Source organism: Coregonus lavaretus (genome assembly GCF_964263955.1).
Source record: "Coregonus lavaretus genome assembly, chromosome: 16".
NCBI classification, from domain to species: domain Eukaryota; kingdom Metazoa; phylum Chordata; class Actinopteri; order Salmoniformes; family Salmonidae; genus Coregonus; species Coregonus lavaretus.
In genome coordinates this window covers 12,887,699-12,911,562 of record NC_140003.1, presented here as the reverse complement: position 1 = coordinate 12,911,562, position 23,864 = coordinate 12,887,699, and the positions used below count along the sequence as shown (strand labels likewise).

Sequence of the window (23,864 nt, the reverse complement as noted above, 5' to 3'; positions counted from 1 at the left end):
GAACAAACAGCTGCAAGGGCGCAACAAAGTTGTCACGCAGTATTATGACAGCATACGTTCTTTCAAGTTGAAGCTGTCATTGTGGGAGACGCAACTTGCCGGTGGTGATGCAGCTCACTTCCCCTGTCTGAAAAATGTGTGCGGGACCCAACATGTGGCAGACATGAAGCGGTTCAAAGATAAACTAACGGGACTGTTACGGGAGTTTGAGCAACGCTTTCAGATTTATGTTTTTATGTTGATGTGCTATTGTTTTTAATTGATTTTATTTTATTTGTATATTTAACCTATTCTTGACTCTGTGGTTCTTGCACTTGTTTGGGGAACAGGATTTCATTATTTGTATCTACATTTCTGCCTGAGAAATGACACCCTGATATAGTTCTGTGATCTGTGAAACAGTTCTGTTAATCACTGAGGCATTGTGTGTTTGTGTGTTCTTTGTCCTCAGAACTTTCAAATAACTTGAGGTGTTTTATGATTAATAGTGATGTTGTGCTTTTGGACACTGTCCTCAGGCTCCAGCTTTATGTTTATATGTTTTTATGTTGATGTGCTATTGTTTTTAATTGATTTTATTTTATTTGTATATTTAACCTATTCTTGACTCTGTGGTTCTTGCACTTGTTTGGGGAACAGGATTTCATTATTTTTATCTACATTTCTGCCTGAGAAATGACACCCTGATATAGTTCTGTGATCTGTGAAGCAGTTCTGTTAATCACTGAGGCATTGTGTGTTTGTTCTTTTTCTTTAAAATTTTCTAATAAACTTGACGTGTTTTATGATTAATAGTGATGTTGTGCTTGTACTATTTTGGACACACTGTCCTCAGGCTCCAGCTTTATGTTGTATGTTGATCGTATTAAAACAAAGAAAACAATCTGAAGTTGTTGTTTTTAAGTTATATATACCATGATTTTTCCGGTCCGGCCCACTTGGGAATAGATTTTCCTCCATGTGGCCCCTGAGCTAAAATGAGTTTGACACCCCTGATCTAGGACATGTTTAAAAATGGTGTCAATATCTTTAGCTTACATAACCTTTTTCACCCATATCACAAGTATTATAACAATCAAAATAATCAATATCCATATCTAATCAAGTAATTGCCATGTCAACATCACTAAGCATTAATATTAATAAGTTATTCAGATCAATCAGTCCACTTATAATTTATAATCATAATCAAATTAATTACCCAAACCAACTTTGGAATGGCAATTCTTAGTTAGTCACCTTTGTTCCATCATTCAAAGTTAAAACTCTCACCTTGGCACATATTGACACTGGCCGAATGTATATTTATATTATAATAATTCTAGCATTAACTTCCTCATAACGAGAATTACAACAGATCAGTACCCTAATGCATTGTCCAAATTACTATAAATTTAGTAGTGTATAATACCTCCTTAATCAACATACTACCTCAACTAACAGTCCCTTCCTCTACCGGCACTCAATCTTCTGGCGTCTTCATTATGTTCTTCAGATAGCTTCATAGTTCATCTTGGATTACCCATAGCAATGTCCCAATTCCAATGTCACACCTGAACCGCCCCACCTCACCATCATTCTGTTTTGTCCATGTGCAAACCAGTATACCCAAACTAGGAAGAACGTTGCATTTGCATAGACCTCTTTCCTCACATTCTTGAAAGAAAAGGCACAAAAGAGAAGGCAATTGATTGCTTTGATTTGATGCTGGATTCAGGTCTCCTGGCAGAAGTGGTGTCAGACAGGAACGTCTTCAACGCCTTTGTTGTTCCTCTTCAGCCGAGTAGAGGGTTTTTTGTTTTTATTGAGGTTTACACCGCTCTGGACCAAATTATCTCTGCAATGCATTACGACACCATCCGTAGTAACCTCAGGAAAGGACAGATCATAACAGTTTAGTTCGAGTTCATTTCCAATCCAAAACATTCCTATTAACATTGTCTACATGTCTTATGTTTCATCACTCATTCTTAATACCCATTTCTATCTAATGCCCGATAGATTTTTCTTTGAGGGGTCCCTGTATTCCAAAGGCTATCTGTTTAAACACCCCCTATTTTCACATTCTCCCTTGAATTCTCCCAAACTATATAACCCAATTGTTTTACTTTAACATTCCTATATTTTTGCTCATAATCTATTTGACATTACTCTGGTGTTTCCATTTTCCTTGTTCCTATTCCAACAATTGCTTACACTTCTCTCTTCATCCTGGTTGATCATAATTTTTTTTATAATTAAAATGTCCTAAACATTACAACAATTATGATTGAATCCTAGCACACAGTCCTAGTAACTGTGAAGATGTTGAACTACTGTTAACTATTTAAAACGGAGATGTGGTGCATATTAGACTATTCTTTTATTTAATTTTAATGCAATATATTGTACTCATCTATACCAATCATTGTTTAACGGCTCCTTCAATTCCCTTTCTTCTGTATTTGGTATGGCTCTAACATGTACAGGGTTCAGTGCACTTTCCCAAGGAATAACTACTCCAACAACACTTCCCCCTGGAACTCTAACACTAAGTACTACATCAAATTGTTTATCTAAGTCTTGGACTGTTCTCCTTATGTCTATGATTCACCTGTCTCTTTCTTTCATTATCTTAAAGTCACACTACCCCATGTGACTTCCCCATACTCTTTGTGCTGGTTCCTCACACACCAATAATATTTTAACCCTTGTATTTTAATAGTGATCCCTTCCTGCATTTTAGTTATGGTTCCTGCCTGTGCAAGAATATACTTTCTAATCCTGTCTATATCCCTTTTATGTCTTGTTCTTCAGCTCTCTACTATTATCAGTACCCCATTCCCCTTATTTTTAGGGAACTAGTCAAGTACAGAGAAATCAATGATGAGGATTTCTGGTGCGTCTTGGAGGTCTTGAAAGTCTCGGTGGTCTCTTAATCATCAGTTTCCTCACTCTGGTACAATGGCTTAGATGATACCCGATCGCGCTCCCCTCTATCCGTACCGCCGTAGGTGTAACCTGGACAACGATGTATGGTCACTTTAGCTGTTAACCTTCTTCCATCACTAGGGTCTCCGGGTCAGCCAGAGTCCCTCTCAATCTATCGACATCGGTCTGCGAAGAGTGTCCTTCAATCAGCCTACCCATAGGGAAGCTCAGGGTTACTGCTGCAAAGACACAAGCACAGACACACACAAAAGACAACAATGCTACCCAATGGCTGAGGTTGGAACACTCCTATAGTGGGAAACATGGATCTGAGTATCTGTCTCCACCACTTTTACCATCATTAAGGTAGCCAACAACACCTGGTACAGGCCCCTCCACTTAGTCTTTCCAGCTCTTTCTTCTGTAGTCTTTTGCCATCACATAGTCTCCAGGGCGCAGAGAATGCTCAGACTCCTACTTAGTTGGGCAGAGTTATCTTCACCCATGAAAATAAAATCTTAAGAGCATTGTTAGGTTAAGTGAGACACAGTATGCTACTCATGTCCTCTCATCCGTCAAGAGAAGCCTTGAGATTATGAAGCACACCTGCTTCCAGCTTGTTGTAGTCCACTTATCTCATAGACAGACCACCTCTACCCCATGCCTCCTATCACAAAAACAAAAAATGATTTAACCTAACCCATAACACATTATTACTACTGCTCATATCCTTAATACACCTTGCATATTTCCCCACAAAACCATAATAAAACATTAAAACCTCTGTAATCCCAACTTCCCCCCTTGGACACATGCATCACATCGTGATTCATGTGTACAAAAAACAAAACAAAACAATATTGCCTATCAAACCTAAAATAATAACTAACCTTAAAATGACAACCCTTGAGCATATCTTTACTTAACTGTATTCCATAACACTTTTCAAGGAATACCTCTCCTTCAGGACTAACCCTCTCACTACATCCTTGACCTGTTTCGACTAATTTATATATAGGATTTTTTCCAAATTATAAACTTCTTCACAATTATCCTTATTTTATCTAACCCCCTAATTCAGCATGCCTCTAGAATTTATAGTGCGGGTGATCAGGTCACACTATAAAGCCAGGACAGATTTCAGAGGTAATTGAAATCATTCAATGAATTGTTTCATCCAATAGTATACTACTCCTAACAACCATCAAGACCTTTCATAAATGTTGTAAGTCCTTAGTACAACTCTTTTCAACATAAATCACACATATTTACTTATCCCTCAATAAATAAAACCCAAATTACATGTGTATGCCCCTTTAAGATATTTCACTTCCATCCCATCTAAAAACCCCAAATAGAAATAAAAATCCTATACAACTAACATTTCATACTAAGTAGTTTGTTTGTGGTTATTCGAACACCATATAGTAAAACAATAAACAAACAAAAATGGCCAGGCCTTATTTATTTTGGTAGCTCCCTATGACAACCTAAAAATAAAACTTCTTAATTTTACTCACTAGTTCCACCCTAGCCTACAGACTTTTTTAACCTCCCAATAAAGAAATCCCCATGTTCCTGGAAGAGAAAGTATACATGTCGTTAACATATAATCAACAATCCAAAGATAGTAATTACACACAAAACATCATACATATATCCCCAGTCCTATCTCATCAACAATCATTAACCCCAGCATCAATTTAAAATTGTTTGATACATTGTGTCCTACCTTACCCCTAACATAATATTATAGGAGACTCCCATCAACCCTTAAAAGAAACTCCCACTTAGAAGACACTAGATAATAACACGTTTTATTATGTTAACTATTATGTTAATATAAACCTATAACCCCATTTTAGTAATTTAAACGTCGCAAACTGTTGCATTGATGTTCTCTTTTTTTTCTTTAAAATATAAACTTATTGTTTCATAATCCAAAACCCATAAAAAGATGTCTACTTAATCCATCAAGCCAACAGCAACAACTACCTCCCAAGGTTCAACGTACTATAAACAAATTATCGTTATCTGAAGTAATAAAACATCATCATAACTCACTGCTGTTTAAACAAACTATATAATGTCATAATAAAATGATCAATTATCAAATATCGTTCCTTATTCAACTATCAAGACAGGTTCTTCATTAGTAAATCGTCTCCACAAAGCAATACTACCTAATAACATATTCTCATTCTCCTAAATATAAATAATTACTTATATTAAACAATCCCATTCAACATCAAGTCAACCTGTCTCATCACCCAATTAACTTATTTTTTAAACCCTCTACAATATCTATCATACTCTACTGCTAATTTCCCTCATAACGGTACCTCAACAGATGACAAATTATTTTATATTTATAGTAAAAACCAATAAAACATCCAATTCACCAATATGCAATTTTAATCACTGTTATCCTATCCGACATGGATTGGTAGGACAACATCTTTCCTATAATGTTATCAATGAAACCAGTAATTCACATCAATGGCATCAATGTAAAAGATTTGCTTTCTGTCCCTTACTGCATTCGAACCAGGGACCCTCTGCACACATCGACAGGATTCACCACCGAAGCACCGTTACCCGTTGCTCCACCAATGCCACACAAAGCATCTACTTCCAGTTCATAGAGCAAGTGACGTCACCCAACGAAAACCGCACTAGCTCTCACCGCTAACTAGCTATCAATTTCCTGCCAATAATATTCAACCTTCCACGACATCCTACAACATACGCGGCCCTTGTACACCTAACTTAACCCATAATGTCCCTTATAGCGTTCTCACGTTTCAGCAAGCCCCAATGTTTAACACCCACAGACAAAAATGGAAATTCTTCCATTTTTACTAGCAGACCTAATAAAACACTTTCAAACAGCGTTCTGCATTTACCTCTATCATAGGGTTTAAAAACTAACTTAACAACATTAACCATCCTAAATTGCCGTAGTAACGTCATGTTTGGTTCAGTTGATCTATTACCATATAAGACATTCACTTCTCCATGCGTCATAAACTATATCCTATTTCTCTTGTAATCAACTAAAATCATAGCCACGCAATTAAACCATCACTCTGCCATTATCAGAATGAATTAACTATCCTTTCTAAGTAAGCTACAAGTAACACCAAACACTTGCTGTAGTTTACCATCATATATTGAAATCATCCATTCATCACAATCCAATTTATCTATAGACATATTCCACCATTGTCACTCGTTTAATCTAGCAAAACCTTATTCAATGACTACCACGTACTCTCCGCTCCATGTCCGTTAACATTTTAGCAGATGCTCTTATTCCAAACGACATTATTATACTTATACTAGCCCCCCTTGGGAATCGAACACCCAACCCTGGCATTGCAAGCACCGTGCTCTACCAACTGAGCTACAGAGGACCACAGATGAGCGTATAGTGCCTTTTTCTGATAATGTTATAATTGTAGCCTATTGCATTACTTTAGTTTAAAATATAAGTTTGTTTATTCAAAAAATCTAGAACCCACTATAAATTGGTGCTATTCACTCAGAATAAAAGCCAAAGCTCCTTGCATTCCCTATTTCACGTAACGAAAATACATTATCATTCTACAATTCACCAACTATTCGCATACATTACTGATGTCACGCAAACCATAGAATAAAGTAATAACAATTAGAATTTTGTCAAATAAATGTTTTCCATCCAGCTATTCAAACTTGCTTCAAATATCTATTTCAGCTCGATACAGTCAAGCAAGTATGACTCTCTTTTAACCGGAAACTAATTCATGGCATTAGTAAAGTCTATTCACATCCCAACAATAACTAATAATATATTTATATTCATACTATTATAATACCTTACTTTCATTCCAGTCTACCTAAACAATTCAAATTATGGCCAAATCTCTTATCCAAATTGCCAGTCCGCTATTCAAATGCAACTGTCCTTTCTGATTTAGACTATAGACACTCCTCCTTCTTTCACGTTGAATAAGTGAGTCCTTCAGTCTGAAAAGACTCAGGCTACTAGATCGTCCAGTCTTATCCTGAATGTTCCTTCAATCTAAACAACCCACAACTATAGCTAAACTATACTTAGAAAACCTAGACTCTGTTCAGCGATGCAGAATCTATGCTTAATTGAAATGACAAGTTAATCCTCCTTTATTCCAATGATAATGGTCAGTAGTTATAGTATCTGGCACATACCACACCTTATCAGAAAATAGCTTTTGAAGGACACAGATCTCACACGCTCAACGTATACAATTTAACAGTCAACGAGTCAAACCCCACATTCATTGATTTGGAAACAGATCTAACGACCTAACCAAATGAATTATATTTTCCCCTAACATACTAAAATTTCTTGACTATCTTACCTCTGCTTCTGAAATAATAGATAGTTTATTATAATGCTTAATTCTACCACATGTCCTATGTACTCTCTCCCATTTCCACGTACGTCTACGTGTTTGGGCAAGTCAACACCTATAATTTTATCCAATCCCTCGTATTAAATCACACTCACATAAAATTCATTATATTCCAATATATTCATATCTACCAAACCATTCATGTTTCTAATTATTCTTTATTGCCACAAATCAGTTAATCACCATCTAGTCTCAGCGGAACAAACAACAAATTACCCAAATCCTTTCCCTCAGTCATAGAATCCTCCTAGAATCATATATGCTGGTCACTATTCCCTGATCCTACAAAATTCTATGACAGGCATTGTTGTACGAAACTCCAAGATGTAATTTACAAGAAAAGCTTATTATTCTAACGTATATATAATTATCAAACACACCTCTATATCTCATCATTCAAACTTCAGAGTGCGACTAATTTACACCATTATACCACTCTTATTCCATATTTATACAATGTTGTCCTCAAACGCCCTTAATTACTATTTGTATAACCTACAGGAATATTTTATTCTATCAAAGGGCCCAAATTTGGAATGTTAACCCTATCCTAGTTATTAGTTTACTGTAGTCAATTTATCATAATACTATATCACCTCTAAAGTTTCTAAATATAATGTCAGAAACATACCCTAAAAGATTTATCAAAATACAATGCATAGACGTCATATGACCACACCGGTACACGTGACCTGTTCCTCCAACAGGATTTATTCTACGCCTCCTGGTAACGTGAATTTTCTACACTCAGTTGGTCAATGAATATCCACGCACCATTTATTCTTCTCTTTCCTAATGTGAGATTGGGCACGCCCTTTCTCCATCAGACAGAAGCTTCAAACAACCTCAAATATATTTCCTTTCCTTACAGAAAGGCTATTTACTTGCCGGATTTCTTATTATTCTCACTCACACAGATGAGCAGCCACTTGTGCCCAAATGAATCAGACAGTTGAATGACTCACAGCCGCCCAAGCAACCCATTCACCCATACGAGATGAGCAGACCTACTCTATTTAACACTTTCTCAATATTTTGAAGCCCTGGTAGCTATTTAACCCGTTCACCTACTCAGGATGACCGGTGTTACTCCAATTTATGGTGTCACCTACGCCGGATGACCTAACTTTTTTTACCTGATCGACCCTACCTAATTTTGGCATCACCACAACACAGGATGATGCCCTACCTACCCGAGCAGACCTCTAACAAAGAATTTATCATTAGAGCGGTAACCGTAGGTAGCCACCTGCCCGTTCAGACCTCTGGAGTGCTAATTTTAGCTCTCCAAAGCGGTATCCACAGGAATTCTATTTATTTAGCCCCCTAGGTGTTACACTTCCTCGACACACCTGGACTTCTACTACGCTTTCCTAAGCGACCTGTAAATTCTGCCCTATTTTTTTCTGTTACACTTCCTCAACACAGAAAAAGGAGCGGTATTACACAGGATTTCTGCCTACCTAAGCAGTCCTCAAGACGATTCACTTCCACTACACGTCTAGAGCGGTATTCGCAGGACTTAACATGTTATTGTCTGATCGCTCAACCAGATGGACAACCACCCGTGCCGAAATGACTCAGACAAAGCGATCAGCAGGATGAATCTAATGAATCATATGAATCAAATCAATTGAACAGATGGTTCAGACAAACAACAGCGACATGTATTCTTAAATTCAAAAGCTCCTAGTTTTTAATTTTCTGGTTCTTAAATTTGGAGAGACCTACTTGGTATTTCTTTAGATGTTGCCGAGCCCCGGATCGGACCACACAAACGTTATACTATATAAGTAAGAACTTGGCTTACCTTTTAAAAGAGGCCGCTTTTGTTTGTATGGTCCGTCCAAGCCGTTTCACAACTGCAGATGTATACCGTCTCTGGTCCCTATTTTTCAACTCCTGGCAAAAGGTCGCCAATTATGTGGTAGAAATATTTGACTGAAAAGTAGTCAACTTAAAGATATATTTCTCAAGAGACCGGAGCTTGTGAATCCAAGAATTAGACTTTATTGCATAACAAAGCTGAGCTTGCGCCATGGAACAACTGTCTCTCTTTTGCTTAGAGATCTCTTATATAACACACAAATGCACAGTCATGTATACATAGCTTACAAAGCTACTCCCCTTAAGATCACTGATTAACTTCTTTAACTGCCACGCCACTATTATCTTTCAAAGTCCAACAACACATGTTGTTTACTCCAAAAGACCATGGGCGCTTTTCCATATGGCCTCTTCCCCTTATCTCATTATATTGGTGACGTGGCTCAGACACTTTTAAAAATAAAATGCATACATTCATTTAAGCATGTTTACACATTGTATTGACTATATTCCTTATTTAAACATGCATCTGGACTTATAAAATGTCAATCATGTTTACTATATTTTATCTTAGACATTTCCCAACATTTTCCTTAATGATACATACAATATTACCATAGCTTGAGAACCAGTTCGGATTTAAGTATAACTTTTGTATGACTGAAGCTTTTAGTGATAGGTCTAATGCTTTAATATTTAATAATTTCTGTCCTCCAAATTCATATTCATTATATAAATAGGCCCTTTTAATTTTGTCTGGCTTGCCGTTCCAAATAAAATGTAATGTTTTTTTTTTTCTCGTATAATTAAAAAAAACGTTCGCTAGGTGTAGGCAAGACCATAAGCAAATAGGTAAACTGGGATAATCATTTTTCCACAAATTGACAGGTATTTACCTTTCCATGGTAGTAAGATCTTATCTATCTTTGCTAACTTTCTATTAAAATGTATTGAAGTGAGATCATTTATTTCCTTTGGGATATGTATTCCAAGTATATCCACATCACCATCAGACCATTTTATTGGTAAACTACATGGTAATGTAAAAATTGTATTTTTTAGTGATCCAATACGTAATATAGTACATTTGTCATAATTTGGTTGTAATCCAGAGAGGTTAGAAAATGTATCTAGATCCTCTATGAGGCTGTGGAGGGATTCTAGTTGTGGATTTAAAAGAAAACTTGAATCATCAGCGTACAATGACACCTTTTTGTTTTTAAGCCCTGGATTTCTAATCCTCTATTATTATTGGATCTGATTTTAATAGCTAACATCTGGCCACAATAAATAGAAATGCTGATAGTGGACAACCTTGTTTCACTCCTCTTGACAGTTTAAAACTTTCTGAGAAATAGCCATTATTTACTATTTTACACCTAGGGTTACTATACATGATTTTGACCCATTTTACAAGAGATTCTCCAAAATTGAAATGCTCCAGGCATTTATATATAAACCCCAGTCGTACTTTATCAAATGCCTTTTCGAAGTCTGCTATGAATAGCAGGCCTGGTTTCCCATATTTTCCATAGTGTTCTTTTGTTTCCAATACTTGCCTTATATTATCTCCAATGTATCTTCCATGTAAAAAACCTGTCTGATTAGAATGAATAATATCCGACAATACCTTTTCAATTCTATGCGCTATACATTTTGCTATAATTTTTGCATCACAACACTGAAGTGTAAGGGGCCTCCAATTTTTTTAATGGACTGGTTTGGCTTGTTTGTGTGTAGCCATTGTGAGCTTCACGTTACGTTGTTTTGTCAGTGTTTAATTAATAAATAAACATGTATGCATTCCACGCTGCACCTTGGTCCAATCCTGTACTCAACGAACGTGACACTTATGGTAAAAAAATGAACATTCAGTTCTCTGGCAACAGCTCTGGTGGACATTCCTGCAGTTAGCATGCCAATTTCATGCTCCCTCAGAACTTGAGACATCTGTGGCATTGTGTTGTGTGACAAAACTGTACATTTTAGAGTGGCCTTTTATTGTCCCCAGCAGAATGTGCACCTGTGTAATGATCATGCTGTTTAATCAGCTTCTTGATATGCCACACCTGTCAGGTGGAAGGATTATTTTGGCAAAGGATAAATGCTCACTAACATGGATGTAAACAAATTTGTGCACAAAAGTTGAGAGAAATAAGCTTTTTGTGTGTATGGATCATTTTTGGGATCTTTTATTTCAGCACATGAAACATAGGACCAACACTTTACATGTTGCGTTTATATTTTAGTTGTTCAGTATAATTACAAAATACAGTTCACTGATACACCTCTTCACAAGAATGAGTAAAGCCTGAGTCACCTTAAAAGCTTAGACATAAGGGAATGTACATAAAAACAGCATTCAATAAGTGTACTGGACACTTTATTGGTGCCTCTGCATTAACATGATAAATTACTATGTTCAGAATAGTATCTATTGATCAGACATTTATTTGATAATTTACAATGGGCCAGTATAGCCAAATTATTGATCAACATGAACACTCATGAGAAATAAAGGTGAGAAATAATGGTAAGACATCATTTGACAGAATATTTTTTTGGGGATCCATAAGCCTAATATAGGCACCCGGCCGCCATTGATTTGTACAATTTGTAACACTCATCTCCCGTCTGAATGCTTTAAAAAGTAATGTAACAAAATATGATATCATATCACGTAAAAGTGAATTACTTAGGCTTTAGGAAATGCAACCGACTACAGAGATTGATGGGGAGGGGAGCGGGAGAGGAGGGGGATCCATGTGCCCTGCTTCAGTCAAGCAGGCTTCAGTCACCCACTTGGCTTCAGTCATTCCCAAGATTGAAGTGGGACACAAATCCAGCTATGGCCTCCTCCTTGTCAGGCTTCTCACACTGGGCAAACTGGGGTCCTGGGATGGACAGCGCACACAGCTTCACCATATACGGCGCTGGATCAAGGGTGACCTCGTTGAAAAGGAGATCCAGGAGCCTGTCTACCTAGCATGTCATTTTTTTTTGAAAAGGGAAATGTTTGTTAAATGGGTAGTGAATTTAATTTCCTTTTATTTACTGCTCTGAGTTATGATGCTATCAATTCGTTTATGTAGTGATCTACTCATTCTACAATGTGTTTTCTGTTATTTTTTAAGCACTCAATTTGAAATATGCAATATTTGGTCATGCACTTTTTGCTGAAACTTTTCAATGTGTGTGCCTGAAATGCTCAGTTGATTTGAAATGAATAACTATGACTTACAGTATGTTGGGTTGGTCTTCACAGGCTTCACAGAATATCCCCCTTCTTTGCCTTGGGGGATATGCTGTGATTTTGTATCACAGCATTCCTGCTGCGGTGGTTGACTGGGAAGCTGTGTGAATTTTCTAAAATGTCTCATTACACAGCTTGATGATAGTGGAAAGACAAAAGGAGATGGAAAGTTAAGTAATAATAACCCCCCAATCATGATGATTAGCCCCAATGAGACAAACGACAATAACCCACACAATTAAATAAATTACAAATATTATTAAATAAATTACAAATATTATATACACCGCAACTCCTTTTGTGGACAACATTCAAATCAAATTTTGACTGGTACTGTATAAATGTGAAGCATCCGCTTGGCGTTTCCATTCACTACCAAATATGGTAGTGAGAGGAAGTCCTGTGGCCGGCAGTGGGAGAAGATGGAACGAGATGGAGTTTGGACGACATTCTGCTAATTTTCTCATCTATGAAACATTTAATCGCAATACAATTTTCTGTTCCCAAAACTAAAATATGTTACGAACCGATTGGACTATGTTTTTTAGACGTTACCCTTTGCCAAAGTTTTAAAAAATGCCGTTGTTTAGAAGGAGTGCAAAGTCAAATTGAGTTATTGCACACGCACACTTCACAGAGTAGGCGTAACCTAATGGAAATATGCAAATGCATGCTAGATTGCGCCAATAGGATCTCGCTAGCTCGTGCTTGGCTCTGCCCACCTCCTTGCTTGTTCTGCCCACTGTGACTCATTTGTTCCCATTTGAAACGACGGGCTGTGGTCTATCTTGGTTTAGTTATAAAAATATTTGACACTACACCATTGGTGTATATAATGTCCAGCGTTATGTGACGTTGCATAATGCCAGAAGTAATGACTGCCTCCTGAATCCAAGTGTTTGACATTGGTGGGAGGGAGGGGACCAGTAACTTTATTATGAACTTTGTCAATGTACCAGCTACTGTAATTTTCAATACTTGGATCAACCTACTATGAACTGGTTTCATCCAAATATCATCAAATTGGATGAAAAACATGATTTTCACTGTTTGGGACCTTTTTCAAGAATGATTATATTACCACTGATAATGAATAAACAAAATGTTTAATATTGCCATGGAACTGATGAAGGGAGGTACATTTGTGCCAGGGCACTGATCAAAAAAAAAATGTCTTTTTTTTCCACAGGACTTCAAGAAGATTTCCAGTTGCCTTACTATGATACGGTACCTTCAGATCCCTCTGTGGAGGACATGAGAAAGATCGTCTGTGACCAGAAACTGAGACCCAACATTCCCAACCAGTGGCAGAGCTGCGAGGTGAGATAAGATTCTGACTGTAATAAGGTTGCTGAATTGTGGTAATTTTCCCAAAATGTCCAGGTTTTCCAGAAATCCCAGTTGGAAGATTCCTGTAATCAGCAGTAAATCTGTGAATCCTCCAACCGGGAAGCCTGGGAATTTTGTGAAAGTTACCAGAATTTTGCAACCCTAGACTGGGATATTTTATAATTTTTTTGCTTTAAAAACTACAGGGCCATAGGGTAAATACAGTATACTGTATTGTGGCTTGGTTAGCATTTTGAATTGTACCTCTGTAAATTGAGCTGCTGTTTTTATATAGGTTTTTACTTGCGATGACTGTGATATAGGGTTGTGTTACCTACAGTGCAGTCAGAAAGTATTCACACCCCTTGACCTTTTCCACATTTTGTTGTTACAGCCACATTTTGTTGTTACAGCCTGAATTTAAAAAGGATTTAATTGAGGTTTTTTTGTCACTGGCCTACACACAATACCCCATAATGTCAAAATGGAATTATGTTTTTTCGAAATCTTTACAAATGAAAAGCTGAAATATCTTGAGTCAATAAGTATTCAACCCCTTTGTAATGGCAAGCCTAAATAAGTTCAGGAGTAAACATTTGCTTAACAAGTCATATAATAAGTTGCATCGACTCACTGTTTAACATGATTTTTGAATGACTACCTCATCTCTGCACCCCACACATACAATTATCTGTAAGGTCCTTCAGTCGAGCAGTGAATTTAAACACAGATACAACCACAAAGACCAGGGTGGTTTTCCAATGCCTTGCAAAGAAAGGCACCTATTGGTAGATTGGTAAACATTTTAAAAAGCAGACAAAGAATATCCCTTTGAGCATGGTGAATGTATTAATTACACTTTGGATGGTGTATCAATACACCCAGTCACTACAAAGATACAGGCGGAGAGGAAGGAAACCGTTCAGGGATTTCACCATGAGGCCAATGGTGACTTTAAAACAGTTAAATACTTTAATGACTGTGATAGGAGAAAACTGAGTATGGATCAACAACATTGTAGTTAGTCCACAATACTAACCTAATTGACAGAGTGAAAAGAAGGAAACCTATACAGAATATAAATATTCCAAAACATGCATCCTGTTTGCAACAAGGCACTAAAAGTAATACTACAAAAAATGTGGCAAAGCAATTAACTTCTTGTCCTGAATACAAAGTGTTATGTTTGGGGCAAATCCAATACAACACATTACTGAGTACCACTCCATATTTTCAATCATAGTGGTGGCTGCATCATGTTATGGGTATGCTTGTAATCATTAAGGACTTTGGGAGTTTTTAAGGATAAAAAATAAACGGAATGGAGCTAAGCACAGGCAAAATCCTAGAGGATTTCCGTAAATCAATGGTGGACATCTTGAAGCAAGTGGGGACAACAGATTGGAATAGGGAGAGATTGAATATGTCCATAAACACTCCAGCCAGCTGGTCTGCGCATGCTCTGAGGACACAGCTAGGGATGCCGTCTGGGCCAGTAGCCTTGCGAGGGTTAACACGCTTAAATGTCTTACTCACATCGGCCACGGAGAAGGAGAGCCCACAGTCCTTGGTAGCGGGCCGCGTTGGTGGCACTGTGTTATCCTCAAAGTGGACGAAGGTGTTTAGCTTGTCCGGAAGCAAGACGTCGGTGTCCGCCACGTGGCTGGTTTTCCTTTTGTAGTCCGTGATTGTCTGTAGACCCTGCCACATACGTCTCGTGTCAGAGCAGTTGAGTTGCGACTCCACTTTGTCTCTATACTGACGTTTTGCCTGTTTGATTGCCTTACGGAGGGAATAACTACACTGTTTGTATTCGGCCATATTCCCATTTGCCATGGTTAAATGCGGTGGTTCGCGCTTTCAGTTTTGTGCGAATGCTGCCATCTATCCATGGTTTCTGGTTTGGGTAGGTTTTAATAGTCACAGTGGGTACAACATCTCCTATACACTTCCTGATGAACTCAGTCACCGTATACGCATATTCGTCAATGTTATTCTCAGAGGCTACTCGGAACATATCCCAGTCCGCGTGATCAAAACAGTCTTGAAACATGGATTCAGATTGGTCAGACCAGCGTTGAATAGTACTTAGCACGGGTACTTCCTGTGAGTTTCTGCCTATAGGAAGGGAGGATCAAAATGGAGTCGTGATCAGATTTGCCGAAGGGAGGGCGGGGGAGGGCCTTGTAGGGATTTCGAAAAAAGCTGACTAGCAGTGGTCTAACGTTTTCTCAGAGCGAGTGCTACAGTCAATGTGTTGATAGAACTTCGGTAGCGTTTTCCTCAAATTTGCTTTGTTAAAATCCCCAGTTACAATAAATGCGGCCTCAGGATATGTGGTTTACAGTTTGCATAAAGTACAGTGTAGTTCTTTTAGGGCCGTCGTGGTATCTGCTTGAGGGGGAATATACACTGCTGTGACTATAACCAAAGATAATTCTCTTGGGAGGTAATATGGTCGGCATTTGATTGTGAGGTATTCTAGGTCAGGTGAACAAAAGGACTTGAGTTTCTGTATGTTATCACAATCACACCATGAGTAGTTAATCATGAAACGCCTTTCTTCTTCCCGGAGAGTTCTTTATTCCTGGCTGCGTGATGTACTGAGCCCAGCTGGCTGAATGGACGAAGAAAATATATTCAGAGAGAGCCATGTTTCCGTGAAACAGAGTATGTTACAATCTCTGATGTCTTTCTGGAAGGAGATTCTCGCCCTGAGCTCGTCTACTTTATTATCCAGAGACTGAACATTAGCGAGTAACTAGAAGTCCACTCCGGCTACCTCTTCTCCGCCGGCGGTGTTTTGGATCAGCCTCTGGAATCAGTTCAATTGCCCTGGGGGGTACGAACAAAGGATCCAATTCGGGAAAGTTGTATTCCTGGTCGTAATGCTGGTGAGTTACCGCCGGTCTGATATCCAAAAGTTATTTCCGGCTCTATGTAATAACACAAAATGCCTGGGCTAATAATGTAAGAAATGACACAAAAAAAATGCTGCAAAGTTGCGTAGGAGCTAGAAGCAGAGGTGCCCTATCTGTCGGCGCCACTTGCTTCAAGATGTCTACCATTGTTCCTATTCCCAAGAAAGCAAAGGTAACTGAACTACATGACTATCGCCCCGTAGCACTCACTTCTGTCATCATGAAGTACTTTGAGAGGCTTGTTAAGGATCATATCACCTCTACCTTACCTGACACCCTAGACCCACTTCAATTTGCTTACCGCCCCAATAGATCCACAGACGATGCAATCGCCATCACACTGAACACTGCCCTATTCCATCTGGAATGAACCCTCCAAGTTCATCATTAAGCTTGGGGCCCTGGGTCTGAACCCCGCCCTGTGCAACTGGGTCCTGGACTTCCTGACGGGCCGCCCCCAGGTGGTGAAGGTAGGAAACAACACCTCCACTTCGCTGATCCTCAACACAGGGGCCCCAGAAGGGTGTGTTCTCACATTGACAGGACCGCAGTGGAGAAGGTCGAAAGCTTCAAGTTCCTCGGCGTACACATCACTGACGATCTGAAATGGTCCACCCACACAGACAGTGTGGTGAGGAAGGCGCAACAGAGCCTCTTCAACCTCAGGAGGCTGAAGAAATTTGGCTTGGCACCTAAAACCTTCACAAACTTTTACAGATGCACAATTGAGAGCATCCTGTTGGGCTGTATCACCGCCTGGTACGGCAACTGCACCACCTGTAACCGCAGGGCTCTCCAGAGGGTGGTGCGGTCTGCCCAACGCATCATCGGCGGCAAACTACCTGCCCTCCAGGACACCTACAGCACCCGATGTCACAGGAAGGCCAAAAAGATAATCAAGGACAACAACCACCCGAGTCACTGCCTGTTCACCCCGCTATCATCCAGAAGGCGAGGTCAGTACAGGTGCATCAAAGCTGGGACCGAGAGACTGGAAAGACAGATTCTATATCAAGGCCATCACTGTTAAATAGCCATCACTAGGCAGCTTCCACCCGGTTACATAACCCTGCACCTTAGAGGCTGCTGCCCTATATACATAGACTTGAAATCACTGGCCACTTTAATAATGTTTACATATTTTTGCTTTACTCATCTCATACAGTGGGGGAAAAAAGTATTTAGTCAGCCACCAATTGTGCAAGTTCTCCCACTTAAAAAGATGAGAGAGGCCTGTAATTTTCATCATAGGTACACGTCAACTATGACAGACAAAATTAGAAAAAATCCTGAAAATCACATTGTAGGATTTGTAATGAATTTATTAGCAAATTATGGTGGAAAATAAGTTAATAACAAAAGTTTCTCAATACTTTGTTATATACCCTTTGTTGGCAATGACACAGGTCAAATGTTTTCTGTAAGTCTTCACAAGGTTTTCACACATTGTTGCTGGTATTTTGGCCCATTCCTCCATGCAAATCTCCTCTAGAGCAGTGATGTTTTGGGGCTGTCGCTGGGCAACACGGACTTTCAACTCCCTCCAAAGATTTTCTATGGGGTTGAGATCTGGAGACTGGCTAGGCCACTCCAGGACCTTGAAATGCTTCTTATGAAGCCACTCCTTCGTTGCCCAGGCGGTGTGTTTGGGATCATTGTCATGCTGAAAGACCCAGCCACGTTTCATCTTCAATGCCCTTGCTGATGGAAGGAGGTTTTCACTCAAAATCTCACGATACATGGCCCCATTCATTCTTTCCTTTACACGGATCAGTCGTCCTGGTCCCTTTGCAGAAAAACAGCCCCAAAGCATGATGTTTCCACCCCCATGCTTCACAGTAGGTATGGTGTTCTTTGGATGCAACTCAGCATTCTTTGTCCTCCAAACACGACGAGTTGAGTTTTTACCAAAAGGTTCTATTTTGGTTTCATCTGACCATATGACATTCTCCCAATCCTCTTCTGGATCATCCAAATGCACTCTAGCAAACTTCAGACGGGCCTGGACATGTACTGGCTTAAGCAGGGGGACACGTCTGGCACTGCAGGATTTGAGTCCCTGGCGGCGTAGTGTGTTACTGATGGTAGGCTTTGTTACTTTGGTCCCAGCTCTCTGCAGGTCATTCACTAGGTCCCCCCGTGTGGTTCTGGGATTTTTGCTCACCGTTCTTGTGATCATTTTGACCCCACGGGGTGAGATCTTGCGTGGAGCCCCAGATCGAGGGAGATTATCAGTGGTCTTGTATGTCTTCCATTTCCTAATAATTGATCCCACAGTTGATTTCTTCAAACCAAGCTGCTTACCTATTGCAGATTCAATCTTCCCAGCCTGGTGCAGGTCTACAATTTTGTTTCTGGTGTCCTTTGACAGCTCTTTGGTCTTGGCCATAGTGGAGTTTGGAGGTGTGAGGTTGTGGACAGGTGTCTTTTATACTGATAACAAGTTCAAACAGGTGCCATTAATACAGGTAACGAGTGGAGGACAGAGGAGCCTCTTAAAGAAGAAGTTACAGGTCTGTGAGAGCCACAAATCTTGCTTGTTTGTAGGTGACCAAATACTTATTTTCCACCATAATTTGCAAATAAATTCATAAAAAATCCTACAATGTGATTTTCTGGATTTTTTTCTCCTCAATTTGTCTGTCATAGTTGACGTGTACCTATGATGAAAATGACAGGCCTCTCTCATCTTTTTAAGTGGGAGAACTTGCACAATTGGTGGCTGACTAAATACTTTTTTCCCCCACTGTATGTGTATATACTGTATTCTATTCTACTGTATTTTAGTCTATGCCACTCCGACATTGCTCTTCATAATATTTATTTAAATATTTCTTAATTCCATTATTTTACTTTTTAGATTTGTATGTATTGTTGTGAATTGTTAGATATTACTGCACTGTTGGAGCATCTGCTAAATATGTGTATGTGACCAATAACATTTGATTTGCACCAGACAGTGGGAGATGAATTTACCTTTCAGCAGGACAATAACCTAAAACACAAGGGCAAACCTACACTGGAGTTGCTTACCAAGAAGATAGTGAATGTTACTGAGTGGCCAAGTTACAGTTTTGACTTAAATCTAGTTAAAAATCTATGGCAAGACCTGAAATTGTTTGTCTGGCAATGATCAACAACCAATTTGACAGCGCTTGAAGAATTATGAAAATAATAATGGGCAAATGTTGCACAATCCAGGTGTGGAAAGCTCTTAGAGACTTACCCAGAAAGACTCAATCGCTGCTAAAGGTGCTTCTACAAAGTATTGACTCAGGGGTGTGACTACTTACGTAAATGAGATATTTATGTATTTTATTTTCTATATATTTGCAAACATTTCTAAAATCATGTTTTCACTTTGTCATTATGGGGTGTTGTGTGTAGATGGATGAGATTATTATTTTTAATCAATTTTGAATTCAGGCTGTAACACAACAAAATGTGGAATAAGTCAAGGGGTATGAATACTTTCTGAAGGCATTGTACCTTAGTTGAATGCACTTACTGTAAGTTGCTCTGGATAAGAGCCTATGCTAAATTACCATTAAAAACCTGGTCTGACCATGTAAAATCTGGGCCTGTTGATTTGATAAAAACCCCTCCTTCGTCAGGCTCTGCGGGTGATTGGCAAGCTGATGCGTGAGTGCTGGTACGCCAATGCTGCAGCTCGCCTCACCGCATTGAGGGTCAAGAAAACCGTCTCTCAGGTGACTGTACTCAAGGACATCAAAGATTAGCTAGGTAAGCTAGCCCACTGGCTGGCGCATCCCCCAATGTACTGTTATTGGTCGGGAGAAAAGCATGCTCAGGACCACACTGAAACCCTCAACTGGGTGGTAATTCATTAGAAACCAAACAGAATAAAACAGGCCGAAGCAGGGAGGAGTCTACCTGAATTTGTAAAATAAGAAACTCTAATTTTCATTGTAAAACGTTTGCTATGTTGTGCACTAATGAATATGACCCAGCAGTGTGCATTCTCAGCTTGTGATGCCAAAGGAACCTACTGTTGCTATCCAGCAGGGAACACTGTGTGACTGGAACTGGATCAACCAATCCAGAAGGAACAGGAAATGAAACTGTGACCTTTTAGGATGATTTACAATGTACCGATTTTCCTCTGCTACCTCAGATGTTTTTAAGTGCCCAAAGCTTGAAGTTGCACATTGAATGCTTCATGCCATATAATAATGTATGTAGTGCTAGGCAACATGCAAAATGACTGTAAATGTTACTGAGTAATGCACTCACTGCTATGCCTGATAGTAAAGGACACCCATGGTCTACATCAATAAAGATAGCTGTTACTTGGGTGCTTCCCCCTCCCCACCCTATTCTATTTCTCATCCATATATATTTTTGATATATATATATATATATAATAATAATATGTTAATATAATATATTATTGTTAAAGGGGCAATCTGCATTTCAAACAATATCAATGACAAAGTGGACACCCCACCGCTATTTTGGTAAACAGCTGAGGGATGGGGCTGGAGAAATGTAACTACTCTCAAATTCATAGACAGAGCTATGGATGCAAGGACTGACCATCCATGATAGTAAGATTATAGTATTAACCATATAATTAGGAATTAGAATACTAATAGTTTTAATAATAATAGTAATTTAATAGGATCTCTTTGGTTTTAACCATGTTTTGAGGCTATACAAACAATGGATTAAAACAAGCTTATATTTTGGGTTCTGATGTGCTACGACAGTTTTACTAAACTCATGAGGCATTTATAAGTTATATTCTTTAAGAATCAATGGGTGTATACAGTTGAAGTCGGAAGTTTACATACACTTAGGTTGGAGTCATTAGAACTCGTTTTTCAACCACTCCACAAATTTCTTGTTAACAAACTATAGTTTTGGCAAGTCGGTTAGGACATCTACTTTGTGCATGACACAAGTAATTTTTCCAACAATTGTTTACAGACAGATTATTTCACTTATAATTCACTGTATCACAATTCCAGTGGGTCAGAAGTTTACATACACTAAGTTGACTGCGCCTTTAAACAGCTTGAAAAATTCCAGAAAGTGATGTCATAGCTTTAGAAGCTTCTGATAGGCTAATTGACATAATTTGAGTCAATTGGAGGTGTACCTGTGGATGTATTTCAAGGCCTACATTCAAACTCAGTGCCTCTTTGCTTGACATCATGGGAAAATCAAAAGAAATCAGCCAAAAAATTGTAGACCTCCACAAGTCTGGTTCATCCTTGGGAGCATTTTCCAAATGCCTGAAGGTACCACGTTCATCTGTACAAACAACAGTACGCAAGTATAAACACCATGGGACCACGCAGCCGTCATACCACTCAGGAAGGAGACGCGTTCTGTCTCCTAGAGATGAACGTACTTTGGTGCGAAAAGTGCAAATCAATTCCAGAACAACAGCAAAGGACCTTGTGAAGATGCTGGAGGAAACGGGTACAAAAGTATCTATATCCACAGTAAAACGAGTCCTATATCGACATAACCTGAAAGGCCGCTCAGCAAGGAAGAAGCCACTACTCCAAAACCGCCATAAAAAAGCCAGACTACGGTTTGCAACTGCACATGGGGACAAAGATCGTACTTTTTGGAGAAATGTCCTCTGGTCTGATGAAACAAAAATAGAACTGTTTGGCCATAATGACCATCGTTATGTTTGGAGGAAAAAGGGGAAGGCTTGCAAGCTGAAGAACACCATCCCAACCGTGAAGCATGGGGGTGGCAGCATCATGCTGTGGGGGTGCTTTGCTGCAGGAGGGACTGGTGCACTTCACAAAATAGATGGCATCATGAGGAAGGAAAATTATGTGGACATATTGAAGCAACATCTCAAGACATCAGTCAGGAAGTTAAAGCTTGGTCGCAAATGGGTCTTCCAAATGGACAATGACCACAAGCATACTTCCAAAGTTGTGGCAAAATGGCTTAAGGACAACAAAGTCAAGGTATTGGAGTGGCCATCACAAAGCCCTGACCGCAATCCTATATAAAAGTTGTGGGCAGAACTGAAAAAGCGTGTGCGAGCAAGGAGGATTAAAAACCTGTCTCAGTTACACCAGCTCTGTCAAGAGGAATGGGCCAAAATTCACCCAACTTATTGTGGGAAGCTTGTGGAAGGCTACCCGAAACGTTTGACCCAAGTTAAACAATTTAAAGGCAATGCTACCAAATACTAAATGAGTGTATGTAAACTTCTGACCCACTGGGAATGTGATTAACGAAAAAATGCTGAAATAAATCATTCTCTCTACTATTATTCTGACATTTCACATTCTTAAAATAAAGTGGTGATCCTAACTGACGTAAAACAGGGAATTTTTACTAGGATTAAATGTCAGGAATTGTGAAAAACAGAGTTTAAATGTATTTGGCTAAGGTGTATGTAAAATTTCCGACTTCAACTGTATATCATTAATGTAATTAAAGTCAAACTGATGTAGCTATTGCAGATTGCCCCTTTAAATACATCCACACACTATATTTTCCCTAACAATCGCATCTTCTCTGAGAAGCACAACTTTTGTTATATTACAGAAGAGAGAAGTATTAGTAAAAAACATTTAAAATATATTGATATATACAGTGAGGGAAAAAAAGTATTTGATCCATTGCTGATTTTGTACGTTTGCCCACTGACAAAGACATGATCAGTCTATAATTTTAATGGTAGGTTTATTTGAACAGTGAGAGACAGAATAACAACAAAAAAATCGAGAAAAACGCATGTCAAAAATGTTATAAATTGATTTGCATTTTAATGAGGGAAATAAGTATTTGACCCCTCTGCAAAACATGACTTAGTACTTGGTGGCAAAACCCTTGTTGGCAATCACAGAGGTCAGACGTTTCTTGTAGTTGGCCACCAGGTTTGCACACATCTCAGGAGGGATTTTGTTCCACTCCTCTTTGCAGATCTTCTCCAAGTCATTAAGGTTTCGAGGCTGACGTTTGGCAACTCGAACCTTCAGCTCCCTCCACAGATTTTCTATGGGATTAAGGTCTGGAGACTGGCTAGGCCACTCCAGGACCTTAATGTGCTTCTTCTTGAGCCACTCCTTTGTTGCCTTGGCCGTGTGTTTTGGGTCATTGTCATGCTGGAATACCCATCCACGACCCATTTTCAATGCCCTGGCTGAGGGAAGGAGGTTCTCACCCAAGATTTGACAGTACATG

General features: G+C 39.0%; 1 pseudogene across 1 annotated transcript in view; it reads left to right on the top strand.

Annotated features, from left to right (window-relative positions):
* The window catches only part of LOC311143398 (activin receptor type-1C-like), a 55,097-nt pseudogene extending 34,678 nt beyond the window's left edge, over positions 1-20,419 (top strand). Inside the window, exons 7-8 of the transcript in view lie at positions 13,619-13,749; positions 20,294-20,419. The product of the transcript in view is annotated as an activin receptor type-1C-like (transcript). The remainder of the gene's footprint in view (positions 1-13,618; positions 13,750-20,293) is intronic.
* Positions 20,420-23,864: the final 3,445 nt, after the last annotated feature.